The sequence below is a fragment of the Carcharhinus amblyrhynchos genome, chromosome 15 (assembly GCF_965287045.1).
Source record: "Carcharhinus amblyrhynchos chromosome 15, sCarAmb.v2.hapA, whole genome shotgun sequence".
NCBI lineage: Eukaryota > Metazoa > Chordata > Chondrichthyes > Carcharhiniformes > Carcharhinidae > Carcharhinus > Carcharhinus amblyrhynchos.
Window position 1 is genome coordinate 19,933,156 of NC_137338.1, and position 21,430 is coordinate 19,954,585.

The 21,430-nt window shown below is 43.1% G+C and overlaps 1 protein-coding gene across 32 annotated transcripts in view; it reads left to right on the forward strand.

Moving 5' to 3' along the window:
- abi3bpa (ABI family, member 3 (NESH) binding protein a) overlaps positions 1–21,430 on the forward strand; it is a 343,447-nt gene that overhangs the window by 3,741 nt on the left and 318,276 nt on the right. The window lies entirely within an intron of this gene.

The following is a 21,430-nucleotide window of genomic DNA, read 5'->3' on the forward strand; positions in this document are numbered from 1 at the left end:
TATTTTACATTATTTGAAAAATCATTGAGAATGGATGGACCAAGTAAGGGTTAATTTTGAGTGATAACACGCAATGCCACAGAATTATCATTAGCTGTTTCTGAAGTTCAGTGAGGACTCATATACTCTTCGGGGAAATGAAATGTCTCTCCCTTGATGATAGCTCTTAAACATTGTTGGTAAGGCTGTCATAACATGATTGCTGTCCGGGGTCTTTTCAACCTGGAATAGAATTACCATTTTGTTAAGGAAACCTCTATATTTACAGACTGCACATTATCTACAATAATGGATAATATTACACATTTCCAAAATCCTTCATGTCTACCTGAGAGGCAAACACTTTAATGTCTCATCCAAAAGGTGCTACTTCTGACAATACATCATGTTATGATTTATTATAAAAAAACAGGCATAATTTAAGGATAATTAAAGATCAATTCAACCTCGAAGTGCTGCAGATATTCAAACACAATTTAAGCATTACTTTGTGGTTCACAATGCCATCAAAGTTCCTTGATTATTTGTAATGGTTTCCTCTTCTGTTGATATATTCAACTTACCATGAATCGAAAAAGAGAAAATGTTGGAAATTACTTAGCAGATCAGGCAACAGTTGTGTAAGGGTAACAAAGTTAACATTTCAGGTCTCTCCACAGAGGATGCCTTGACTGCTAAGTTTTTCCAAAATTTTCTGCTTTTATTTCAGATTTCCAGCATTGACAGCATTCTGCTTTTCAGCATTATAAAACTAGACTGAAAAGATGATCTTTGTAGTACAAATACTTACTCATGGGTGATATGGGTTACCTGCTTCGGACATGGCTGATGACGCCTGTGCGGAGACCTGTGTCTGAGGTGGAAACCCGCTATAATGAGGCCCATGTAGCCATCCACGCAATAGTGGAGAGGTGCATTGGGCTCCTCAAAATGCAATTCTAGTGCCTGGAACATCTGGCAGGGCCCATCATTAGAACCCAGTGATCTCTTCCTGCATAATGGTCATGTGCTGTACCTTGCACAATCTGGCTCTACAAAAAGGTGACCTATTGGACGACAAGGAAGAGGAGGAGGAGGATATACAGGCTGACCAGCCAGGTGTCGCTGGGGAGGATGACCAGCAGGAGGAGAAGGAAGAGGAGGAGGAGAAAGAAGAGGAAGAGCACGCCGAAGAACATCAACCAGGCATTGGAGGGCTGGCAGCCCAAATGATCACCAGACAGTTCACTCACTAGGGATATGTGTCTGTGGAGCTCATCCCCCCCACCCCAAAATTCCTTCCATATCCTTCAACATTTTCACACCAGAGTGGTGGGCCTGGGTACTCTGTGTACATGAGTATATTTATAGGCAGGAGAGTGATGACGACTTGCTAAGCACCATTATGATGATGCCCTGGTGCAAACTAGCCTAACTTCCACCTCAGTTCTGCACGCACGCTGGTACCTGGGCCCACATCTGTGTAATGAGGAAGGGATCTGAAAACTCCCAACAGGGTGGTGTGGGGGATGGGAAGGAATTGCTTGTGGGCCTGGGAAAGCAATGCCTTCCTTTTCTCAGTGACACAGCATTGAGGGGTCTCCCAAACTGACATCAACATGAAGCATTCCTCTGGCAATCATCAGTGGAAGAGGATTCCTATTCGAGACAAATTTGAGACAAATTAGTCACAGGTGGGTGGTGAAAAAACATTTAATTGCAATAAAGCTGTTTAAATAAGATGTGCTAACATAAAAACTTGTGAACAGAAAACGCTAAGATGTTTGAATATCTTTCTAACTAGTGCAGCCCTTCACCCGTGCCATCTCAGTGCAACTACAACTTCTTAACCTTATGTTGCCTGCCACTACATCTCAGTGACTCCCCAGAATGTATGTCGGAGGTGGAGGGGGCCAGCTACCCACCATGTCCCATGGCCTATTATGCATGTGATGGGTGTCCTCTGGAGGTCCTAGACCTTAAGGGCCCTGGCCTGCTTATAGGCATCTGGGATGTTTCCATGACACCCTCTTTGTCCTGCTGTCCCTGAGATGCCTCGGTGTCAGGAAGAGGGGAGTCAGAAGGTGTAGCCACAGCTACAATCTCCTGGCTGGAAAGCCCTGGGATGGGCTTGAGCTCTTCCTCCTCCGTTGGGGTTCCTGCGGGCTCCTGGGTCACTACATGGGACGGCAGTGCTTTGCAGTGAGCTCCAGAAGCTTCGGCATCATTTAGCACTGCCTGTCTTGGAGGACCACCTCTGTCCTACCCACAATGGTCGAACCCTCTGCACGGCCACATGAGTTGCAGGCCATCTCTCAAAGGCCACAGCAATTGCCCTCTGAGACTGGGCTATGCACTGAAGCTCTTGGCCATGACCCTGAGAATGGGCTGCTACATTGCCCTTTGTATTGCAGCGCTGTCCTACTGGGTTTCTTGTAAGCTCTTGAGTCTCTCAGCCATGGGCTGCAGAATTTCAAGAAACCTGTTCAGTCCCTTAGCTGTGGCCTGCTGTGATTCTGCCATCACTTAGAGCCTGCCACTCATGATGAGGATCCCTGCCCCAGGCTTTCCAGTGCAGTCGCCACCCTTGCAGTGTTGGCCTGAGAAGCATGCAAGACAGGCAATAGATGGTCCGCCTGAAAGCTTGGGATTCCTCCCAACAGCCTTGCAGTCAATCTAGTGTGGCTGTCAGCCGCTCCTGTATTCCTTGAATCTGTTGCTGCATCTCCAGCAGCTGAGGGAGAAGTGATCTCAGAGGCCCAGCGTGTAGCCTGGGGCCAGCTGAGGCCTCGCCTCCGGCAGGCCCCCGCATGCCAGAAGTCTCAGACTTTCCCTCCTCCATCCCATGTATATTGTCAGATGCGTCATGCTCACCAGAGAGTGACCCAGAAGCCTTACCACTAACTGGACCCACTGACGTGTCAGTATCTGGGATGGTGAGTTGTAAGGTGGAAGCTGACACCAAAACTATGCCTCCCTCAGAGGTCCCTTCATCCATATCCCCTGAGGACTCATCTGAGCTGTCTTGACGAGGATGGGCAGGAGCTGCAGTAGGAGCCTGGAGTCCATGAGACCTTGGGATGTCCGGATCTGTCCCTGCAACACAAGACACAAGGTTAAGTGCAAGGGAACTAGAGGAATCTGGGATGCCAAACACGTGAGTCACATTTCTCCATTGAACATAGGATCAATAATATCACAGGAACAGGCCCTTAGGCCCTCCAAGCCTGTAGTGATCAGGCGGCCCATCTGATTTTCTACCCCCTGCTCTTCCAGGGACCATATACCTCTATTCCCATCCATCCACATACCTGTGGAGATGCCCCTTAAAGGTCACTATCATATCTGTATCCGTGAACTTCCCCTGGCAGCGAGTTCTAGCCACCCATTACCCTCTCTGTGCAAATAAAATGCTTCATACATTTCCTTTAAACCTTGTCCCTCGCACCCGAAACTGATGCCCCTGAGAAGTTGCCTCAGAGTGAATGGAGGAATGACAGGTGTTCACATCTTGACCCTAGCCCGACCCTGCTATTGCTGACAGCCGACATCTCCCCTTCCCTTAACATCTCCAGTGCCTGCTCCTCAAAGAGGGTGAGGACCCAGAGGTCTGGCTCACCGCCCCCTGTCTTTGCTCTTTCAGGGGTGTTATGGTCAGTCTTCCCCTGTGGAGACAGAAGGAGCCATGAAAGAAGTGATGGCATGTCCCCTGCAGGTATCACATGGTGGGCCTTAGAGGGCAAGCACAGTGGGGCTCTTGGGGGAATAGGAAGGAGGTGCATGGGGGTCAGGAGCTGGAAGCATGCAGGGTGCTGGGGATGAGAGGATCTGGGGAAGATTTGGGAGAAGAAGCAAGATGGGAGTCAGCACTCACCCTTGCTGCACGGATGAGATCATTGACATTTTTCTGGCACTGCTTCACGGTTCAGGGGGGCCAGTGCCCTGGGTGGTGACTTTCTCCCAACCTGCATTTCCATTAGCACCCCCACCGGGTCTGCTTCCTCCTTGGGGGGAGCAGAGGCTTCGCCTTTGCTGCATCCAGTGGCCTCCCCAGGTCGCCTTCAGAAAATCAGGGGGCTGGTTGTGCACACATTTTGTGCAGGAATACCTATCTGCCTATCCATTCTTGTGTTTTTAATGGAGTTGCCCCTCGTTAGGGCAGAACAGCTACAGGCAGTTTTGCAGAGCATTCTAGCAAGTTACATGCAGTTTTCTTGTTAGCATTGAGGGGAAAACAAGTGAGCACTTGCAGGGGTGCTGATGGGGAGGGGTGGTGAGAGTGGTTGGATCAATGCCTCAATGATTGGGGACAGGGGAGAGAGAGGGAGGTGTCATCCAGCTGGCGAAGTCCAGAGAAGATGGGGGCCTTGTGCAGGAGGGTCTGGGATAGAACATAAAACATAGAAGACTACAGCACAAACAGGCCCTTTGGCCCACAAGTTGCGCTGATCATATTCCTACCTGTTAGGCCTATCTATAACCCTCAATCCCATTAAATCCCATGTACTCATCTGGAAGTCTCTTAAAAGACCCCAACAAGTTCGCCTCCACCACCACCAATGGCAGCCGATTCCACTCACCCACCACCCTCTGAGTGAAAAACTTACTCCTGACATCTGTGTACCTACTCCCCAGCACCTTAAACCTGTGTCCTCTCGTAGTGACCATTTCAGCCCTGGGAAATAGTCTCTGAGAATCCACCTGATCTATACCTCTCAACATCTTATAAACCTCTATCAAGTCACCTCTCATCCTTCGTCTTTCCAGGGAGAAAACACCTAGCTCCCTCAACCTATTCTCATAAGGCATGCCACCCAATCCAGGCATCATCCTTGTAAATCTCCTCTGCACCCTTTCAATAGCTTCCACATCTTTTTTGCAATGAGGCGACGAGAACTGCAGACAGTACTCCAAGTGGGGTCTGACTAGGGTCTTATAAAGGATGGGGATAAGGAATCCACCCTGCCTGATATCTGTAGGGTGGAGGGGGAAAGGGAGATATTTCTGAGATCGGTATGAGGGAAGGGGGGTCCGTTGCCACTCTGCCTGAGATCACTGGGGAGGGAAGGGGAGTGCTGCCACACTGCCTGAGATCATTGAGGGGTTGGGGGGGGTGCGATTTGTTGGCACTCTGCCTGAGATCACTGGAGGGGAAGGGGAGTCTGCTGCCATTCTGCCTGAGATCATTAAGGGTAGGGGGGTCCACTGGCCCTCTGCCTGAGATCAGTGGGGGGAAGGGGAAGGGGGGGGATAAGTCTGGATGGCAGGTGGGTAGGGGAATAAGGGAGTCAGTAATGTTGTAGGGCTGGGGCAATGTCTGTGGGGGCCAGGGCGAGGCGTTACGTGGCCCGGGAGTGAAGTGGTAGGGGAGCTTAATCATTTTTTTTCTGCCCATGCGCAGTTGGAGGCATCGATTGGAGCTGCAGGATTTCGGGCGCATTAGGCCCCACGCACAGGCTTGTGCAGCACGATTCACTGATATTTTTGCAGGCAGAGTGCATTTGGGAGTGCCGGAGAATGGGTCTAAAAGTCAGATCTGAAACACCCCCAGATTCAAATCTGCCCAGCACTAGAATCAAAAATGGTAGAATAGAGCCCTTTGAGTATATTACATGATCCGAAAAAAATAACTTCTAAATGAGGTACACCTTGGATATACATTTAGCTTTTAACACAGGCCGAAGGGCCTGTTTCCCGTGCTGGGTTGTTCTTTGTTCTTTGTTCTTTGTATCTATAAATGTTCAAAGTGAAGAGAAGTGATTGTAAGTCTCAGTGTCATTATCAAATTTCTATTTCAAAATTTTCAGTTTATGTTAAATTGTATATTTTCAATTTGTCTTGAGTTGTGGCATAATAGATCTCTGACTCATTTAATTTTTGCTCATTTTGCAAATCCTGTTCACTAATTTCTGTTTCTTGCGACTCGTATTCATGCACTGGTTCTGGAACTATTGCAGGCAGAAATTTCATTATATAACAGACCCATGCACAGGCTGAAGGTTTTTACAAACGCACCTTTCAGTTCAGTGATTACTTTATCAAGGCTGATAAATTCTGTGGTATCATAAAGAGGAATGAATTACTTTGGGTTCTTTCTCTTGCTCACCTTAGTCAATTTATATTTCCCATGCTCCTTCAGACTCTCCATGCCCCATCCATACACCATCATATCCCCATACCCATCTATGCTTTCATGTATCCTCCATCACCACTCATCTAGTATCCACAATGAGGAGAGCTCAGGGTTTCTTTGAGAGGGATTTTTTAACAAAATCTAATAGAGATGCTACTGAAACACATGCATACTGAAAGAAACTTTTACTCACAAAAGCCATGCAAAAGGAAAATTCCCCCATGTGGCCAATCTGTTGTAAAAAGAAACAAACACATTTTCACTTATCAAACCCAGTCTGCAGGTGCAGCAGGTGATCAAGAAGGCGAATGGAATGCTAGCCTTTATAGCGAGGGGGATAGAATATAAAAGTAGGGAGGTCTTGCTGCAACTGTACAGGGTACTGGTGAGGCCGCAGCTGGAGTACTGTGTGCAGTTTTGGTCGCCGCACTTGCGCAAGGGTATATTGGCCTTGGAGGGAGTGCAGAGGAGGTTCACTAGGCTGATACCGAAGATGAGGGGGTTGGACGATGAAGAGAGACTAAATAGACTGGGTCTGTACTCGTTGGAGTTTGGAAGGATGAGGGGGAATCTTATAGAGATGTATAAGATAATGAAAGGGATGGATAGGGTAGAGGTAGAGAGATTCTTCCTGCTTAGAAAGGATAGCAGGACTAGAGGGCACAGCCTCAAGATAAGTGGGGGGGGGGTGCAGTTTAGATCAGAGTTGAGGAGGAACTTCTTCACTCAAAGGGTGGTGAATCTCTGGAATTCTCTGCCCTTTGAAGTGGTGGAGGTTACCTTGCTAAATATATTTAAGTCATGGGTAGATAGGTTTTTAATAGACAAGGGAATTAAGGGTTATGGGGAGAAAGCGGGAAAGTGGAACTGATCCACTTCAGATCAGCCATGATCTTATTGAATGGTGGGGCAGGCTTGAAGGGCTAGATGGTCTACTCCTGCTCCTATTTCTTATGTTCTTATGTTCATATCAAAGAAAGATAATCTTCTAATAACTTCTTAAAACTGTCAATAAAAATTTCAATGCATCTTGCTGAGAAAAGTGGTTTCAAAGCTTTTGAAGTACTGCCAAGCGTTCATAATGGGCTCAACTGTAATTACAACACTGGAAAATCTAAACAGTGGAGTCTGTTGAAACTGACAAACCAGTTGGTTTTTTGTGTAAGATGCACCAGATGTCGCATTAATCAAAGTAGCCCAGAAGCAAGTAGCTGATTTTCTTTCTCTAACTGAAAACTGCTGACAATGCTTTTCAATTAAAAGTGCTCTGGGCATTTAGATCACTTCAGAAAAACATTACACTAGAGATCACAACAATGTTTTCCCCAGTTTTGAAGGCAAAAGACCCCTTTGGGCAAAGTATTCTAATGTATCTCAGTATCTGAATAATGCTGGTAAACGTAATGGTCACCTTAACTTTTCAGAACTGCACCCTATGATGAATCACTATATTTAAGATACCTCTGCTCATTGATATTGGATCTAATAATGACATTTGGAGTGGTTAAACACATGGTACTGGTATTTCAGAATGTTCCTGGTTCCTCAACAGACTTCTCCAATGATCACAAACTTTTTAATGAGGTGGTACACTTGTATGCTTCTAAAATCTGCACCAGCAAAAGCAAATAGCTGTGGGGTGGGGATAGGAATGCCAGGTGAAATGAGGAAATTCATTTTTCTATAGGGATCACAATGGCGAGCATGGGGTAAACGTGGAATCACATGTCTTCCCCAACCCACAAAAAGGCCATGCCGAAATAATGCAGGATTGGTAAGAGGTGAGAAATCCATTTCTGCAGTGAAAAACATCAAGATTTCAGCTTTCATTACTTTATTCCTACCTGTATCAGGAGACAAAAATCCAATCCTTTATATTTAATTGTTAAAGTTGATCTGGGTTTTGTCAACAATCTTGATTAAAATGCAATTTGTATACTTGGGTACAAGTTCAGCACAATTGTCACTTAATGTCTTCATCTTTGTCATGTTTGGTAGGCATTGTACACACACCAATTCAAAATGCATTTTGTTTCATCAGTATGACTCAAACTATTCTATTCTCAGTTTATGGATTATATTTAGGCTGCTTATGGAAAAGTATAAAAAAAGTGTAATGCTAGCATGACCTTACTGAAAAATGTACAAGAAATACGACGTGCCTGTTGGTGTATTAATGCAGATTTATCTTTGTATTGTGGTTGATCCCCAAGTCATGAGCATTGATCGTTCCAGACATCTACCAAATTGAGTTATCACCTGGCATACTCCTATATATTCTGTTCTGCAAAACTGATCTCAGACTAAATTCAGTGAACAATTCCCCTCCTCAATCTCTTGTGACTACCAACTCCTCGTAATCATTATAAAGTTGATTGAAATAAAAATCGGAAAAGTGAACAACTCCAGTTTTTTAGAGAGAACTACAAACCTTTCAAACCTGATTTACGATCATTTGTTCAAAGCCAAAACTTTTGATAGTGAACGTTTGATACAGAAATGTTGCTTCCCTTTCCTGTAAATCTAACTTTCCCTTTGTATGTGTGATGGCTGTTAGCCTGAGAAATGTTGGTTTATTTTGATATTGGAATTATGGAGACAAAATTGACACTGATGAAACTTATAGCTTAGCTGTAAGCAATCACTATTTTTGGAGTGATCTTAACTACAAGATATCCAAAACTTCACACATGGGTATAATTTGTTTTCTTGAAAGGATTTCTGTGGGACGATCACCAAAATAAAAAATAGCCTTTGGTTCTGGCAAACTTACAGTCTGGCACTGTTTATTTCCATAAAGTCTTACTAATTTTCAAGCTCTTGTTATTGGGGTAAAGTCATTCTGACAGATTTAATTCCTAAATCAAACTTATAGGTCTTAACATTCCTTAAGACTTGTTTTCAGAGCTGATGTGGGCTCTGTGCATAAAGCATTTGTCCTGGTCAGGAGGCCTGATACGGATTCAAAATTGGGTCTCCAGACTTCTTAATAATAAGTGGGTGAGGTGCCTGGCAGTTCAGTTGAATAAAGTGAACCTTGGTCTATTTGTCTCACCAGCAACAATCTAAAGGTGTTTCTCAGGATGGGGGTTGGTGCTTGGGCTCCTGTAGAGTCAAGGAGCATTCCTTAAAAGAAAACCTTAAGAATCGTGAATGGAGCAGACTGGGCTGCCACTGTACTTACTTGAAGTGAATTTCTACAAGGGGACCTAAAATGAACATTGACCAATTGTTGCACCTTGATACAGGGTCAATTGACAATAACACTCAATCTCTCAAATATCATACAACAATCTCCTTTATTATATCTTACCATATTACCATAAAAATACCAAAACTCCACATTTCAGGGTATCAAAAGCTCTATTGTCCAAAGTATTAAACTTTGCTCTACAAAAGATATCAAAACTCCTGGACCTAAATGTCATCCTGTAAGAGGCAATGTGATCAGCCTCTCTCTCTTAGTAAGTTCCATTGTCCTTTCTGAGTGCCAGACCCAGGGTGTTGCTTCTTTAGTGTGGTTGTTCCTGCAGGTTATTGCCTCTGATGTTCCTTTGTCTGGTACTGATCTGGTACCCTTTAATCTGGTACAGATCCTTATTCGCAGTCATGGACTCACAGGACAGGCATTAATCAATCACTGTCTTTTACTTTGATTGCTCAGGAGGTCATATTTCTCTCACTTCCATTCACAGGGGTCTGTGTTCAATCACTGTCCACCTGAGCCATAGCAACAGCCATGTCGCATGGGGTGACCGCCCAGTTGGCTGCTGTGCTCACTCCATGGCTACACATCCATGTTCTTTGCTGTAGATCATGGCAGTTTATGCTGAGGTGTCATTTTTAACCATCAGGCTTTGCTGGTGTCTTCATAGATACCCATCAGGTTGCAGCATAATCTCCGTATATGAGCGACAATAATGCTTGCTCGAAATGGTCAACAGCAACACATCCACACTAATACTGTAGAACCCTTATGGAATCGACTCAAATGGTAAAAGCCACGAGGTTTAAGTCACTCTGACACCCCTAACTTACTTATAGGTGTATCATGGATATAGGTACATATTGGCTTCATTGATAACCATTAGATTACAATGATTGACCAGTAGCTAAGATATTTCCTGCTGTGAGTTAATACCAGTATAAAAAATATAATTGAATTTAAAGAAACCATTCATAAGTCAATGTAAGTATCTATTTGTTCACATACATTTGTAAATTAAGCTAGTGAATTAGTTCTATTTGATTATGGGTGGGATCTTCTGGTCCTAGAGAAGTCAGTGGACTTTTGGCTGGCCTGCTAAATTCTTAATGTGGCGATGCTGGCGTTCGACGGGGCTAAACACAGTAAGAAATCTCACAACACCAGGTTAAAGTCCAACGGGTTTATTTGGGAGCAAAAGCCACTAGCTTCTGGAGCGCTGTTCCTTCGTCAGGTAAATGGGAGTTTTGTTCACAAACAGGGCATATAAAGACAAAAACTCAATTTACAAAATAATGATTGGAATGTGAATCTTTACAGGTAATTAAGTCTTAAAGGTACAGACAATGTGAGTGGAGAGAGAGGTTAAAGAGATGCGTATTGTCTCCAGCCAGGACAGTTAGTGAGATTTTGCAAGCCCAGGCAAGTTGTGGGGGTTACAGATAGTGTGTCATGAACCTAAGTTCCCGGTTGAGGCTGTCCTCATGTGTGCGGAACTTGGCTATCAGTCTCCGCTCAGCAACTCTGCGTTGTCATGTGTCGTGAAGGCCACCTTGGAGAATGCTTACACAAAGATCAGAGGCTGAATGTCTGTGACTGCTGAAGTGTTCCCCAACAGGAAGAGAACAGTCTTGCCTGGTGATTGTCGAGCGGTGTTCATTCATCTGTTGTCGTAGCGTCTGCAAGGTCTCTCCAATGTACCATGCCTCGGAACATCCTTTCCTGCAGTGTATCAGGTAGACAACATTGGCCAAGTTGCAAGTGTATGTACCATATACGTGGTGAATGGTGTTCTCATGTGAGAACACCATCCATCAAATACATTGGGGAGATCATGCAGACACTACTACAACAGATGAACGAACACTGCTTGACAATCAACAGGCGTTCTCTTCAGCAGATCCGCATGACTGGAAAATCTCAGCCTATGTTCCTGCAGCAGTTTATATTGCATTGACCATGCCAAACCTGAATGTATCAATGAGTTTTACTATAGAAGTAGCCAGTTACAGTAAACGTACTGGGATTATCATTGACCGAAACCGAACTGGACCAGCCTTATAGAGTCACAGATCTGTATTTTATGACCTCGCTTGAGACAGGCTCATACAGTCCCTTCCAAGGCCAACAGAGAATTCTGTTCTGTAAGTTGTACCTGCCCTAAGTCCGGGCATGGAGGAAAGATTCCAACCTCATAGAGGTTTACAGCATAAAAACAGGCCCTTCAACCCTACTCAACAGGCCTGTCCATGCCATCCAGTTTTTATCATTAAGCTGCTTTCAATTGCCGCATTTGGCGCATATCCCTCTAAAACAATCTTATCCATGTAACTGCCTAGATGCTTTTTAAAAGACAAAATTGTTCCTGCCTCTACAACTATCTCTCGCAGCTCATTCCAGACACTTACCACCCTCTATGTGAAAAAATTGCTCCTCTGGACTCTTTTGTGTCTCTCTCCTATCAGCTTAAACCTATGCCCTCTAGTTCTAGACTCCCCAACCTTTGGGAAAAGTTGTTGACTATTTACCTTGTCTATGTCCCTCATTATTTTATGGACCGCTATAAGATCATCCCAAAGCCTCCTGTGCTCCAGGGAGAAAAGTCCCAGTCTATCCAGTCTCTCGTTATAACTCAAAACTCACTCAAGTCCCATTAGCATTCTAGTAAATCTTTCCTGCACTCTTTCTAATTTAATAATATCCTTTCTGTAATAGGATGACTAGAACTGTATTCCAAATGTGGCCTTACCAATGTCTTATACAACTTCAACAAGACGTCCCAACTCCTGTATTCAGTGTTCTGACCAATGAAACCAAGCATGCCGAATATCTTCTTCACTATCCTGTCCACCCATGACTCCACGTTCAAGGAGCTATGAACCTGTACCCCTAATTCTCCCCAGTGCCCTACCATTAACTGAGTACATAAGAAATAGGAGCAGGAGTAGGCCAACTAGCCCCCCAAGCCTGCCCCGCCACTCAATAAGATCATGGCTGATCTGTCGTGGCTCAGTTCCACATTCCCGCCCTCTCCCCATAACCCTTAATCCCCTCTCTCATCAAAAACCCATCAACCCGCGTCTTAAAAATATTTAGTGAGGCAGCCTCCACCACTTCAACGGGCAGAGAATTCCAGAGATTCACCACCCTTTGAGTGAAGAAGTTCCTCCTCAACTCTGTTCTAAACCGCCCCCCCCTTTATCTTGAGGCTATGCCCCCTAGTCCTACTATCCTTTCTGAGCGGGAAGAGTCTCTCCACCTCTATCCTATCCATCCCATTCATCATCTTATACATCTCAATGAGATCTCCCCTCATTCTTCTAAACTCTAACGAGTACAAGCCTAATCTATTCAGCCTCTCCTCCAGGATAGTAAGTCCTGTCCTGGTTCTATCAACCAAAACACATCACTTTGCATTTATCTCAATTAAAATCCATCTACCATTCATCAGCCCATTGGCGCACGATCCTGCGCAATCCTAGATAACGTTCTTCAGTGTCCTCTGTGTCACCAATCTTGGTGTCATCAGCAAACTTACTAACTATGCCTCCTAAATTCTCACCCAAATCATTAATACAAAAGATAAATAACAGTGGTCCCAGCACCAGTCTCTGAGGCACACCGCTGGTCACAGGCCTCCAGTTTGAAAAACAACCCTATACAACCACCCTCTGACTTCTGTCATAAAGCTAATTTTGTATCCAATTTGCTATCTCACCCTGGGTCCCGTGAGATTTAACCTCATGTAACAGCCTATTATGTGGTACCTTGTCAAAGGCAGACAATGTCGACTGCACTGCCCTCATCTACCTTCTTGGTTGTCCCTTCAAAAAGCTCAATTAAATAAACCAGCAACATTCAGTTATTGAATTTGATCTTACTCCACACTAAGTTCACTAGCCCCATCATTAAATTAATTCATCTAGCCTATCCAATTTTAAGCTGCATCTAAGGCTCTAATTGGGACTTGAACCCAGCACCTTTCAGATCTCATCCAAACTCTCTAACCATAGAGCCACCAGATACATGCCTAAATGCAGCAGGTACAAAAGCAGGTCAGAGGTTGGGAATTCTTTGGTGAGTCATTCACCTCCTGACTCTTTGGTACATGTCAGTAGTATGATGGAATTCTGTTCATTTGCCTGGATGTGTGCAGCTCCAACAACACACAAGAAGCTCAACATCATCCAGGACAAAGCAGGCACTCAATTGGTGTCCCATTCACCACCTTGAACATTCACTCCCTCCACCACTGATGCACAGTGGCAGCAGTGTGCATCATCTACAAAATATACTGCAGGAATTCACCAAGACTTCTCAGACAGCAACTTCCAAACCGGCGACCTCTACTATCTAGAATTACAAGAGTAGCAGATGCATGGGAACAGCACCACCAGCAAGTTCCCCTCCAAGCCACACACCATCTTGACTTGGAAGTATATCACAGTTCCTTCACTGTTACTGGGTCAAAATCCTGGAATGCCCTCCCTAACTGCACTGTGGATGCACCTACACAACATGGACATTAGGGTTAAGAAGGCAGCTCCTTACTACCATCTCAAGGGAAATTAGGGATGGATAATAAATGCTGACCAACTAGCATTTTCACCACCTGACAGTTAACACTACCACTTCATCTGCAAAATTCTGCAAAAGAACACTTTTTGAAGAATTACATAGTATCATAAATGGAAACTGTAAACAAGTAAATCTTATATTCTAAGTAGCAAAAGATGAAGAGAAGTGAACTCACTTTTACATTTTATATGGTGTGCAAGTATAAGATCTCATTTTAACATCACAGCAATGCTGAATGTAACTAACAACATGCTAAAAAATAGTTTGCTATTGTTTGCTAATTGTTGACAGCTGGAAGTAGTCATCTGTGCATTTGCACCATGGGCAATAGAACAGAGACTTGTTTCACAGACATCACAAAGTACAGGATATCGTCTGTGAAAGTGATTACCAAAATGGAAAATAAACTGCACTCAATTTTTAAAAATACCTTCAGTTCAAGGGCAAATTAAAACGAATACTGAATGTAGTTTTTGAATTTTAAGTTTGGTTGCAAAAATAAATACTTAAAAATGCAAAGAGCTTTCCTTTAATTAATACTTTTGGCCTCTTTTAGGTAAAACCAAATAAACAAACTCAAGTTAAATCAGGACAAAGTAAAAGGGGTAGCTCCCTAAAAAGTGGGTGAACAGCCCGAACAGAATCAAAGTACAAAGGAAACTTAAAAAAAATCAAATTATAATGTGATTATTAGGGTCGATAATGCACTCCAGTCCCTGTGGTACCCAATGGGCGTGGAAGTGTCCATTGCGCCCTATGTTTACAGTTTACCAAAACATATTTATTGCTGCCATTATTTATGTCTACGAAGGTAAACTTTTAAAAAATCAGAATTTAACATTATATTCCTAAAACAATTCAACTCTTCAATACTAATGCTAAAGTTGTGTCATGCTCCTGACAGGTCAATAAGCTGTGGCGCTGTGGCATAAGGGTCAACTTAACTCCACATCCTAGAGATAGCGTTGAAGTGAGCAGTGAACTCGATCTTTGTTGTCAGGCTTAGAAGTTATAAGTCTAGGCTTATTGAACTTAAAAGATACCTTGCAGGGAACCGGTTTCTTCATTTATTCAGACCTGTCTTGTGATTGCCATTTGTATTGGCTGTTTAATTGCCTAATTGTAAATTTCACACAGTTTCACTTTCTGTGAACAATATGCATTACAGCTAATGAAAATTAAATAACACTATAATTAAGGGAAAATTATATTGACTTCAAAATGCAAGACATTTATAGTAAAAAGATAACTTTGTAGTTTAACAGTGTGTAGCTAGTTTTCATTAAATATTTTTTCCTAGTTACACACTTAGGATAAGAGTGATAGATTATATAGCTTGTTCAATGATAGTGCTATGTTGACTAGGTCAACGAGAGAACTAATGTTCTACACATTGCTTCAGTAACTGTTTTGCAGCTGCAGTGTCTCTATGGAAACTGCTGTAGTGAGGACTTTTAAGATCATTATTAGTGAGATCATTTGCCTTGTAACATCAAATTATTCTGACATATTCCAGTGAGAAAACACTTTTAATTTGGCTCCAGGCGGTATTAAACCATACTTTATTTCTCAAAACAATACTGACAATCGTTTTCACAAATGCAAGGTTGCTTGGTATTTTCATCAGACGTTTCATGTGAAGCTCTGATAGTTTTAACATAAATCACATGATAGTCAGTTGACAATGATCTGAGCTCACAGCAAATGCTGCTCCTAATTTGGCAACTAAATTGATAGTCTTAGTCAAAGAGGCCACATAATAACTGGTGGGGAAATGGAAAAATGGTGCAATATGGGATGCTCTTCAGAGATTAAGTCTGAAGTGTACTGTTGAAGCAGTGTGTGGAGATAAGTTGCTCTGCATCTAATCATGCCTTACACTGAGATTGAAACTGGGAAGTCTTTCATCCCCAAACACTAATGTCCATTATTTAGTTCAACACAGACTTCATAAAAGAAAGAAATAGTAAAATAGATAAATAAAAAAACAAAGAGTTATATTTCATCTGCGCTTAACAGTGCACAAACAGATTTGAAAAATAATGCCATCATAAGACATAAGCAGAAAATTTACTTCCTACCATGCATGGCAACTGTCGAGTATCAGTTTATCTGCCAGCCTGACAAAACAAAAGGGAACAAGTATCAGTCCCCTCATGTTAGAATTGGTTCTCAACATGAATTCTCAAACTCTTGTCCATGGTATGCAGCAGCACAACTATGTCTTAGCAGGATTTGGGTATAAGAGTGATTGAGAGGAGGCAGGAAAATAAAGGGCAAAAAAAAACAAAGTAGGAGTGATGTTTTGGGGTGAGAAAGGTGAACTCGTTGAGTTAATTGTAAGTGGTGAAAATGCCAATAATGGGAGGGGTGGGGTAGTGGAGAGGAAGTGTCAGCATTCGACAATAACTTTCAAAAGAGATTGGATATATACCCAAAATGGAGAATTTGCAGAGTTATTGGGAAAGAGCAGGGAAAGTGGGGTTATTTGAATATCATTTTCAAAGAGCTGGCCCAGGTACCTTGGGCTGAATGGCCTCTTTCTGTGCTACATGACTCAGGTTAACTCAGGGAGATGTCAATAATTGTGTAAAGATGGGAGGTGTGAGAAGAGGGCTAAAGTTACCTGAAGGGAAGTAAATGGCACTGATTTCAATGGCAGGTGGAGTGAAGTGAAATCCAGCCATAACTGTGAGAGGAAGAAAGAGAACCAATGTTAATTAAGGATGGAAGAGCTTCAACATTAACTGAAAGAGACAAAATTATTGACATCATTAAATTGGGAGGCAGGACATGGGTAAATTTACCTTAGTTTACAAGGCACAAGAAAAAAGATAATGGGTGATGGAAAACAGTACCAGCTTCAACCAAGTTGCTGGTTGAATTGGGAAGTAGAGTGGACTACAATGTAGGAATGAAAAATATATGTGGTGGAGAGAGTGCCAGTAAAAAGATGATGGAGTATGATATCTTTGGGAATTGGGTTTGCAGAGCAGAGAGTGCTTCTTTCTGTGTGTTTATACATGAAAGATGAATCATTTGCAGAAGTGTTGGCATGGTCTTTTGAAGAAACAAATAACAGTTTCCATTTTCTGAAATATAAAATTACTGTAAAATTAAAGCATTTCTAAATTAGATTCCCTGGGAATAAGCATCAGTTTCTTTCAACATTTGGATTTGTTGATTTAGGCTTTTGTGTCATTTGTTCCTTTGTTTTCCAATGTAAATTACGGAATGTTGGATATACGAATTATGCAAGTTATAATATCAGTGGGTTGGATTTCAGCTCCCCTGCCAGCTGGGCTAAAGATAGGGGATGCATAAGATTCAGTGATCTCCCCACCACTTACCCACCCACCCCAAATTATCCAGGGTGCAGACGTGGGCAGCCTACCCACCCTGTGTCCTAGTAAAACCCTTTATTGGCAATCAATAGCCACTTAAGTGGCTCAACCTTCTGGAACTGATATTTCATTTGAGGCAGAGGGAGGCCCATGAAAACCTGGCAGCTTTAGCTGGTGTCAGAAAAGAGTGGAGATACACTGAACCCATTGGAGGAACACTGTCAAGATTGTTCCTTCCCATTTAAATCGCTCTGTTGGTTTCTTGCACCCAGTCACTTTCTCACACCACTCCCCAGCCCCTCAAATTGCTCACTGAGATCGCTGATATGGCACCTCAGCTTTGGCCATTGTCTATCATTGCAGTAATGGCTGCTACTCCTGATGGCACTGCTGGGACTACAAAACTCCTGGCTCTCTAAGGTGGGACTTCCTCTTGAGAAAAGGGTAAAAGTCTCACCTTAAAACATTTAATGCTTCTCCCTGCATTAAATTGCTGTGAAGCAGTGAGCAGGATCAACTTTTTAGCTGGGATGGCCAGGGATGATGGTGGGTGTAGTGGGAAGGTAGTGGGAAGGTGGTGGGATGTGGTGACGACCATGGCAGCCCGCAAGATCCAGCCACAAGTTTCTACTTGTTTTCATCTTTAATTGGTTAATACTCAAGAAGGTATTTCATCACCAACACATTCTCAATGGTATTTACGGATGGTCAACAAATGTTGGCTTTGTCAGGGACCTCACATCCCATGAAATAATAATGAAAAATAAATTCAGTTCTCTTCAGTTAGTATTGCTTTGGTGGATGTGTCAGCCCTTTTAATGCAATTGGTTTGTTTGTTTTCCAGTTCGACATAGAATGGTTTTGAGCAGAACAAAACCATTCAATCCATAGGGCTGCATTTTGTATGTCCCCACCAGACATGTTTTTGGTTGGGGTAAAATAGGGCAAGTGTTCACACTGTTACGTGCTGCCCACTCCCCAAGCTCACCCCACAATATAAGAGTGAGGGAGGGGTTTGGGAAGAAGTGGGCATTTGCTGAAATCGGCAGCCCACTTGCCATATGTAAATCAATAATAAAGGGTCAAATGGGCTTGTAGCCAAGCCACTTGACCCTGTTAATATAATGCCCATGCCATAAAACAATTGGTGTGGAAACAGGCAGCATGACCTTTTGAAAAAACTTTTCAAAGAGTGACAAGGAAAGTAGATACCATTTTTGGTGACTGCCCTTTGCAGATCAGGTGTGGGGTGGGGGGGTTTGCCAAAGATAGATATAAAGATAGAATTCCCCCTTGCCTCCTACCTTCCTGTTGCATTTAGATATACCACTCCCAACTCATCCACTCCTTCCCCTCCAACCACTCCTTCCCCCCCACTCCCCACAACCTATCCAAACCCATCCTAACAAAGACCCCAGACTTGTCTTACTTAGGGATGCATGGCCCTTCTTCTTCTTCCTGGTTTCAATGCCAGCAGCACCACTACTGCACTCTTAGTATTGCTGGCCTGATGGAGTTGCTAGCCAATTGAACTGATCAGCAGCTGGTATGAGAAAGATTTACTCTAAAGTGAGGAGCTGAAATCCACACGCTGTGCATTGTGACTGTGGGGTGGGCTGATGTGGAGTGGGTTGAGTCCACAGAAATATTGCTTCTGGGAGTTGAGAGAGGGAGGATCAGAAGCCATCCATCCCTCCCATAATATTCCACCCATTATGACTCTTCTAGCCCTTTAGAGAGCTATCCAGTTGGTCCCAATTCCTTGCTCAACCCCCTAACCCTACAAGTTTTTCCATGTTGAATAACTTTGACAGCTTGTCCAAATGGAAGCACAACAAAATGTAAACAGGAGGAGGAATTCCAGCTGATAACAGGGCAGCATGGTGGTACAGTGGTTAGCACTGCTGCCTCTCAGTGCCAGGGATCCAGGTTCAATTCCTGGCTTGGGTCACTGTCTGTGTGGAATTTGCACATTCTCCCTGTGTCTGCATGGGTTTCCTCCAGGTGCTCCAGTTTCCTCTCACAGTCCAAAGCTCTGCATGTTAGGAAAATTGGCCATGCTAAATTGCCCTTTAGTGTCAGGGGGACTAGCTAGGTAACTGCATGTTATGAGGATAGGGCCTGTGTGGGATTGTGGTTGGTGCAGACTCGATGGGCTGAATCACCTCTTTCTGCACTGTAGGATTCTATGATTCAACTCTTCCTTATTTATTTTTTCAAAGTTGATGCTACAAAATTGTTCATGTACTCAGTGCAGATGACACATGATGGCACAGCGGTTGGCACTGCTGCCTCACAGCTCCAGGGACCTGGGTTCGATTCCTGGCTTGGATCACTGTCTGCATGTTCTTCCCATATCTGCGTGGGTTTCCTCTGGATGCTCAGGTTTCCCCCCCATAGTCTGAAAGATGTGTTAGTTGAGTACATCAGTCATGCTAAATTTTTCCTCAGTGTACCCGAAACAGGTGTTGGAGTGTGGCAACTAGGGGATTTTCACAGTAATATCTTTGCAGTGTTAATAAACTTTAAACAAATTATAGTAAAATTGGTTAAGTCAAGAGATGCAATAATTATTTATACACTAGGTGGAGTGTTAACTGTCCTTGTACAGCCTTTGGAGTCATTTCATATTTACACTCTTGTTAGAAAAGCTGGCACATGCATGCTTTTGAGTTCACATAAAGTGAATGCACACATAGCCCAACACAACATTTGTCTGTATACAGTGCTCCATCAATAGAAAGAAATATGGAAACATATACGGACTCGAAAATTGTTACTGGAAAGAATGCTATCAGTTTTTCAAAATGTTACTTGCACAACCTTCGAGTGTGGAAGGAATCAGATTTATTGGTTGTAGGAGCTGCCTATTATAGCCCTGGTAGTAATGATCTGGATAATTGTCTATGGAGAGTTTGTTAGGATGTGTTTGGAACACACGCATAAACTTATGCTGAGTATCATGGCAGACTTCATTCAAGTTTTCATCTAAATGGTTTCCCAAGATGTAGGGAGCCCAACATTTTGGAAAATAGTGAATTTTTAACAAATTGATTGAGAAAATAATCAGATCCATTGGAGTTCCAATATGATTCTTTGATTTTGGAATTGAACTGTATTTTAGTACTTGTCAGCTTTTGACTGATTGGCTCATACCCACTCTCTTGGTATCTTAACCGCTGTGGTGGGGAACCTACAACAGTTGGGAAGCCCAGTAGCTTCATTCTTGTGGCCTGATGTTGGGCAAGGGGGCATCACTTTTGGAGACTCCCCTCAGCTCAACAAAGGCACTCACAACCATGAGGTCTTTTCTCCCTCACTCCGCAACTCCCTATCCGTGGCCTCTTGAACACAGCTCCTCGCTCACATCACATTGTGGATTGCAGGGTGCTTACTGGGATTACAGAGCTTGACCAGCAGCTCTCAGAGATAAGATTTCTTCCTGGGAAAGGAGCAGAAGTCTCACCTTAAATCAATGAATATTGCTTCCAGTTAACTTGCTGTGGGACAGCCACTGGGGGTAGAAAACAGGCTCATCCACTCCCTGCCTTGATCATTTAGCTGGAGTTTGTGGGACAGGGTGCAGACAGGAACCATGGTGCCCAGTAAAGTCCAGCCCCTTGATACATGTTATTACGTTAAAGACCCTACATAAATGCAACTTTTGTCTTGGTACATGACAGAAATGCTACTGATTGAAAATCAGACATTTATTTTACTTAATAAACATGTATGTTAAGAAGTTTACTATGCACAAATAGTTTAAAATATAACTTCAAAATGATGTGAGTGCTTCAGAGTGAAAAGTGAAAGCCTTGACCAAAATAATTCTGGGATTCTAAACCATGAAGAGACAGTGCCAAAACTGGATCTGCTTTAGTTGGGGAAAGAAACTTGAAACGGCAGCAATGATACAGGTCTCAATACGTTTAGAGGCAAAGCGAATACAGATCAAACAGCCTTTTTTTGCAAGTACAGAACTGGAGGACAGAGCTTGCACATGAAAATGTCTATGCAAAAGCAAGGCACTTGAAACAGAAGAGTTATTTGAATAACATAGCTGGTAATATCATATTTGACAAGCTGTGCCTTACCCTACATTACTGTTTGCAAAAGTGTTAAATTCTTAACATTTTGTCAAAGTAATGTAATGTGTTGTATAATAGAGTTGAGGATTTGAATGAAACTGTA